Source organism: Aegilops tauschii, chromosome 5 (genome assembly GCF_002575655.3).
Source record: "Aegilops tauschii subsp. strangulata cultivar AL8/78 chromosome 5, Aet v6.0, whole genome shotgun sequence".
NCBI classification, from domain to species: Eukaryota; Viridiplantae; Streptophyta; class Magnoliopsida; order Poales; family Poaceae; genus Aegilops; species Aegilops tauschii.
The window spans coordinates 494,077,528-494,085,004 of NC_053039.3; positions in this window are offsets into that span (position 1 = coordinate 494,077,528).

The window sequence follows — 7,477 nt, forward strand, 5'->3', positions numbered from 1 at the left end:
CTGGACAAACTCCTATATAGAGAAAAGCGCTCCCGAGGACACATGGGAATTATCGTCAAGCTAGTTTTCATCACGTTCATATGATTCGCGTTCGGTACTTTGATAATTTGATATGTGGGTGGACTGGTGCTTGCGTGCTGCCCTTACTTGGACAAGCATCCCACTTATGATTAACCCCTATTGCAAGCATCCACAACTACAAAAGAAGTATTAAGGTAAACCTAACCATAGCATGAAACATGTGGATCCAAATCAGCCCCTTACGAAGCAACGCATAAACTAGGGTTTAAGCTTCTGTCACTCTAGCAACCCATCATCTACTTATTACTTCCCAATGCCTTCCTCTAGGCCCTAATAATGGTGAATTGTCATGTAGTCGACATTCACATAACACCACTAGAGGATAGACAACATACATCTCATCAAAATATCGAACGAATACCAAATTCACATGACTACTAATAGCAAGACTTCTCCCATGTCCTCAGGAACAAATGTAACTACTCACAAAGCATATTCATGTTCATAATCAGAGGGGTTTTAATATGCATATAGGATCTGAACCTATGATCTTCCACCAAATAAACCAACTAGGATCAACTACAAGGAGTAATCAACACTACTAGCAACCTACAGGTACCAATCCCATACTTAGAGACAAGAATTGGATACAAGAGATGAACTAGGGTTTGAGAGGAGATGGTGCTGGTGAAGATGTTGATGGAGATTGCCCTCTCCCTATGAGAGGAGCGTTGGTGATGACGATGGCGATGATTTCCCCCTCCCGGAGGGAAGTGTGCCCGGCAGAACAGCTCTGCCGGAGCCCTAGATTGGTTCCGCCAAGGTTCCACCTCGTGGCGGCGGAGTCTCATCCCGAAAGCTTGCTTATGGTTTTTCTTCGGACGAAAGACTTCATATAGCAGAAGATGGGCACCGGAGGGCCAATAGGGGGCCCACGAGGTAGGGGCGCCCAGGGGGGTAGGGCGCGCCCCCCACCCTCGTGGCCAGGGTGTGGGCCCCCTCTGGTATTTTTTCCGCTCAATATTTTTTATTATTTCCAAAAATAACTTTCGTGGAGTTTTAGGACTTTTGGAGTTGTGAAAAATAGGTCTCCAATATTTACTCCTTTTCCGGCCCAGAATTCCAGCTACCAGCATTCTCCCTCCTTATGTAAACCTTATAAAATAAGAGAGAATAGGCATAAGTATTGTGACATAATGTGTAATAACAGCCCATAATGCAATAAATATCGATATAAAAGCATGATGCAAAATGGACGTATCAGCATACCAAGGTGTACTATTAGAAACATTTATTGCAGCTAATTGCTCATCAGGAAAACTATCATCAATAGGTAGTGGGTCATCAAGAACATTCTCCAACCTAGACATGTTATCAGCTACGGGGTTCTCCGCTCCTTTTCTATCAGTGATATGCAAATCGAATTCTTGTAGCAAGAGAACCCAACGAATAAGCCTAGGTTTGGCATCTTTCTTTTCCATAAGATACATTATTGCAGCATGATCAATGTGAACAATTACTTTTGAATCTACAATATAGGATCTAAATTTATCACAAGCAAACACCACTGCTAGAAATTCTTTTCAGTAGTAGCATAATTTCTTTGTGCACTGTCTAGAGTTCTACTTGCGTAGTGAATAACATTCAGTTTATTATCAACTCTTTGTCCTAGAACAACACTAATAGCACAATCACTAGCATCACACATAATTCAAAAGGAAAGTTCCGATCAGGTGGCTGAACAACAGGTGCAGAAATTAAGGCTTTCTTGAGTGTTTCGAAGGCTTCTGAACAATCATCATCAAAAACAAAAGGAATATGCTTTTGCAAAAGATTTGTAAGAGGCCTAGAAATTTTAGAAAAATCTTTGATAAATCTCCTATAGAACCCACCATGACCAAGGAAATTACAAATACCTTTGATATCTTTAGGACATGGCATTTTCTCAATTGCATCAACCTTAGCTTTGTCCACCTCAATACCTCTTTCAGAAATTTTACGGCCCAAAACAATACCTTCGTTAACCATGAGGTGGCACTTCTCCCAATTCAAGACGAGATTTGTTTGCTCACATCTCTGCAAAACTCGATCAAGATTGCTTAAACAATCATCAAAAGACTTCCCATAAACATAAAATTCATCCATGAAAACCTCAACAATCTTTTCACAAAAGTCAGAGAATATAGCAGTCATGCATCTTTGAAAGGTAGCAGGTGCATTGCATAAACCAAAAGGCATACGTCTATAAGCATAAGTTCCAAAAGGACAAGTAAATGTGGTCTTTTCTTGATCAAGTTGAGAAACAGGAATTTGTGAAAAACCAGAATATCCATCAAGGAAGCAAAAATGTGTGTGCTTAGATAATCTTTCTAGCATTTGATCAATAAAAGGCACAGGGTAATGATCTTTCCTAGTTGCTTTTTTTTAATTTTCTAAAATCAATTACCATTCTATAGCATGTAGCAATTCTTTGTGGAATAAGCTCATTCTTATCATTAGGAACAGCAGTAATACCTCCTTTCTTAGGGACACAATGGACATGACTTACCCATCTACTATCAGCTATAGGATAGATTATACCTGCTTCCAGAAGTTTTAATATTTGCGTTCTTACCACTTCTTTCATCTTCGGATTTAACCGACGTTGGTGATCAACAACGGGTTTAGCATCAGGTTCTATATTACTCTTGTGCTGACATAGAGTGGGATTGATGCCCTTAAGATCATCAAGAGTATATCCAATAGCATCTCGGTGCTTCCTTAGAACTTTCAATAATCTTACTTCTTCATGTTCTGAAAGGTTAGCACTAATAATAACAGGATATATCTTTTTCTCATCAAGATAAGCATATTTCTAAGTGTCAGGTAACTGTTTTAATTCAAACACAGGATCACCTTTAGGTGGAGGAAGACCTCCTAGAGTTTCAATAGGCAAATTGTGTTTAAGCAGAGGACGTTGTTCAAAGAAAAGCTTATCCATTTCATTTCTTTCATGCATATGTATATCATTCTCATGGTCTAGCAAATATTGCTCTAGTGGATCACTAGGAGGTACAGCAATAGAAGCAAGACCAATAATTTCATCCTTACTAGGAAATTCTTTTTTATGAGGTTTTCTACTAAATTTGGAAAAAATGAACTCATGAGACTCATCACCAAAGCTAACACCGACAGTTTGTTTCTCACAATCTATTTTAGCATTAACGGTGTTCAAGAAAGGTCTACCAAAGATAATGGGACAAAATTCATCTTGTGGGGAACCAAGAACAAGAAAATCAGTAGGGTATTTTATTTTCCCACACAAGACTTCAACATCTCTAACAATCCCAAGTGGTGTGATGGTGTCTCTATTAGCAAGTTTAGTACTAACATCTATGTCTTCTATTTCAGCGGGTGCTATATCATTCATAATTTCTTGTTATAAGGTAAAAGGAATAGCACTCACGCTAGCACCTATGTCACATAAACCATGATAACAGTGATCTCCTATTTTAACTGAGACAATAGGAATGCCAACAACAGGTCTATGTTTATCTTTTTTATCGGGTTTGGCAATTCTAGCAGCTTCATCATAGAAGTAAATAACATGCCCATCTATATTTTCAACCAGGAGATCCTTAACCATAGCAACACTAGGTTCTACCTTGATTTGTTCAGCTGGTTTAGGTGTTCTAATATAACTTTTATTGACCACAGTTGAAACTTTAGCATGTTCCTTCATCCTAAGAGGAAAGGTGGTTTGTTAATATAAGCAGTAGGAACAACAGGATCAACATTATAAATAATAGTTTCATCTTTAGCTATTACCGGTTCTTTAATTTCTTATTTAATAGGTGGGTGATATTTAAACCACTTCTCCTTAGGGAGATCGACATGAGTAGCAAAAGATTCCCAAAAGGAAGCTACTATCTGAGAATCAAGTCCATATTTAGTGCTAAACATTTGAAAAGCATCGGTATTCATAAAAGATTTAACACAATCAAACTTAAGCTTAATACCTGACTCTTTACCTTCTCGAGTTCCCAATCTTTAGAATTGCGTTTAATTCTTTCTAAAAGATCCCACCGGAATTCAATAGTCTTCTTCATAAAGGAACCAGTACAAGAAGTATCGAGCATGGATCGATCATTATGAGAAAGCCGAGTATAAAAAATCTGAATAACAATTTCTCTTGAGAGCTCATGGTTGGGGCATGAATACAACATTGACTTAAGCCTCCCCAAACTAGAGCGATACTTTCTCCTTCACGAGGCCAAAAATTATATATATAATTCCGATCACGATGGACTAGATGCATAGGATAAAATTGATGGAATTCCAATTTCAACCGATTCCAATTCCACGATCCAATATCATCGCATAGCCTATACCATGTCAATGCCTTTACCCTTCAAGGATAAAGGGAAAACTTTCTTCTTAGCTTCACCTCCGGTAAACCTGCAAGCTTAAACAATCCACAAATTTCATCCACATATATCAAGTGCATATCAGGATGTTCGGTTCCATCTCCTGCATAAGGATTAGCTAGCCGTTGTTCTATCATACCCGAAGGAATTTCATATTCAGTATTTTCAGTAGGTGTAGTGGGTTGAGGGGCAACTAATTGTGGTTCCGATCAAGGTGAAGATACCCCGAACAAACCCCTCAAAGGATTGTTCTCCATAGTAACAAGTGACAATAAATTTCAGCACGTAGTAATAATTTTTCCTTACCAATTTCCACTTACCAAGAGCGCTTCACTCCCCGGCAACAGCGCCAGAAAAGAGACTTGATGACCCACAAGTAGCAACCCCAACGAGGAGCCGAAGGAAATGACAAGCGGTTTTCTATAGGGTATTGTCTGCAAGCACTGAAATTGCAAGTAACGAGTAGTTTGGTAGCAAGATAATTTGTAACGAGCAAGTAACGGGAATGATAGAAAAAGTGCAGCAAGGTAGCCCAATCCTTTTGAGGCAAAGACATGCCAAAACGGTCTCTTATGATAAGCAAAGCATTCTTGAGGGTACACAGGAATTTCATCTAGTCACTTTCATCATGTTGGTTTGATTTGTGTTCGCTACTTTGATAATTTGATATGTGGGTGCTTAGGTGCTGTTCTTACTTGAACAAACCTCCTACTTATGATTAACCTCCTCGCAAGCATCCGCAACTACGAGAAAAGTTTTAAGATAAAATCTAACCATAGCATTAAACTTTGGGATCCAAATCAGCCCCTTACGGAATAGCGCATAAACTAGGGTTTAAGCTTCTATCACTCTAGCAACCCATCATCTAATAACTACTCCACAATGCATTCCCTCAAGCCCAAATATGGTGAAGTGTCATGTAGTCGATGTTCACATGACACCACTAAGGGAATCACAACATACATATTATCAAAATATCGAACACATATCAAGTTCACATGATCTTGCAACATGATTTCTCCTGTGACCTCAAGAACAAAAGTAACTACTCACAAGTGATAAACATGTTCATGATCAAAGGGGTATTAAATAGCATAATGGATCTGAACATATAATCTTCCACCAAATAAACCATATAGTGATCAACTACAAGATGTAATCAACACTACTAGTCACCCAGAGGTACCAATCTGAGGTTCCGGTACGAAGATTGAACACAAGAGATGAACTAGGTGTCAGGACCCCAATCCTAAGTCACACCGATCTAGCATGTAACACATCATATCACTTTGCGGCCTCATCGAACGTTGTCCCTACCTACTGAGGAATCAAAAGTGTACGTAGAAAAAGAGAGTGTTGGAAATGCATCGAGGAGAACTTACCTTGTGAGTCACTACTCCGGGCGCTCACCCGCAGCCCTAAGCCCTACACTTCCTTCGCTTACCGCCTAATCTTAATCTATTGCCCTGCCTCCAAGAGAAGAAATGGCACCAACCGATACAATGGCAGCTAGTTCCAGGGAAGTGTTCATGGTCTGTTTTATTCCCAATTGTTGCCCGTGTGAAAAGAAAGAAGAGAAATTGGGCCATGTTTCCCGAGAGAGACTGCCTTCTCTCAGGCCAGCAGTCTTATACTTATAGTCGACTGCTCTATGACGATCTGACCTCTTTCCTGGGCTCTGCTTGCTCGTCTACGCTCCGACCAATTCAGTCAAAATCGAAAAAATGATGTTTCCTTGAAAAAGTCTAAGAAATAGTAGTAGTAGTCAAAAAGTGCACTTTTTCCATATATTTCGATTTATAGGGATCCCTATCTTTATCTCTATCCACAGAGATACCTATCTATATAGAGAGAGATTTTTCTCATTGGTCATTCATCTTTCCCGATCTAGTGCCATCGTTCTTCAAGGTGCCGGAGGGTTTGAAGCATACCTACTACCCCTCCCCTGAGCTTAGTTCAGAGTTGCCTCAGCGCGCTCGAGTAATAACTGGGAAAATCAAGGCTGGACAGGTCTTCGAGCCAACTTCAGGAAGAAATGCAAGTGAAAGAGAATGCTCTCGAGGGCGCAGGAGTCTTTTTCTGCCTTTCTTATTTGAAATCCGGGTGAGCTGAGGGGGGACAGCGTAAGTGAGCGACCTAAAATGCGATCTCGAGGACCCCGAAAAACTCGAGACCGCTCTCCGTCCATATTTAGGACGGTTAGGGCGCGCTTTCTTCAAAGGATGGCTGCTTCCAAGCCCACCTCCTGGTTGTCATCGCTAGAACGTAGCAGTAAGGGACAACCCACCCATACAGACAGCCTGCGGGGAGGATGGCACTACTGGCAAAGACCGTCTGGCGAAAACGTATTGGGTCTCCCCCTCCTGCAGGATCAAAAAAGGTTGTATTAAAGTTTCGATCGGTTAATAACATTGTAATTGCCCCCGCCAGTACCGGAAGTGATAATAAAAGTAGGAATGCTGTCACTAGAACGAGAGCTCAAAATTGATCTTTTATAATAAAGAAAGGGCAATAGTTAGGACGCATATGCGCCTAGCTTTTTGTCTCTTTTACCGCAGGAAGTTCTCCAAAAGTATGAAAGGCCGGAGGGCCCTGAACCATCCATTTGATCCCCACGGTCGTGACACCACTTTCTAAACAAAAGTTTCCAAAATCCAATGTGGAACCAAGCAGTAAGAGAAATTCATCATGGTAATTATTAGTCGAAAACCAAAGTGGAACGGAGAGAACGGAGAGTCAGTTACAATGAAAAATTGTTGAGGAATCACCTGCTAGTGGAGGAAGGCCTCCTAGGGATAAGAGACATAGGGCTAAAGAGAGAGCCAAAAAAGGATCTTTCGTGTATAATCCTGCATAATCTCGAATGTTATCAGTTCCGGTACGTAGACCAAATCAAGAGCTATGGGCATACTTAACTAGAACTCCCTCTTACCGAATCTGAGTAGTTCCTTGCTCAAGACCACGAAGCAAGAGCGAAGCAGAACCGGTTTTCAATTCATCGAAACTCTTGAAAAGTTCCTTTGCTTTTACAGCGAAAGCACCTACCAACA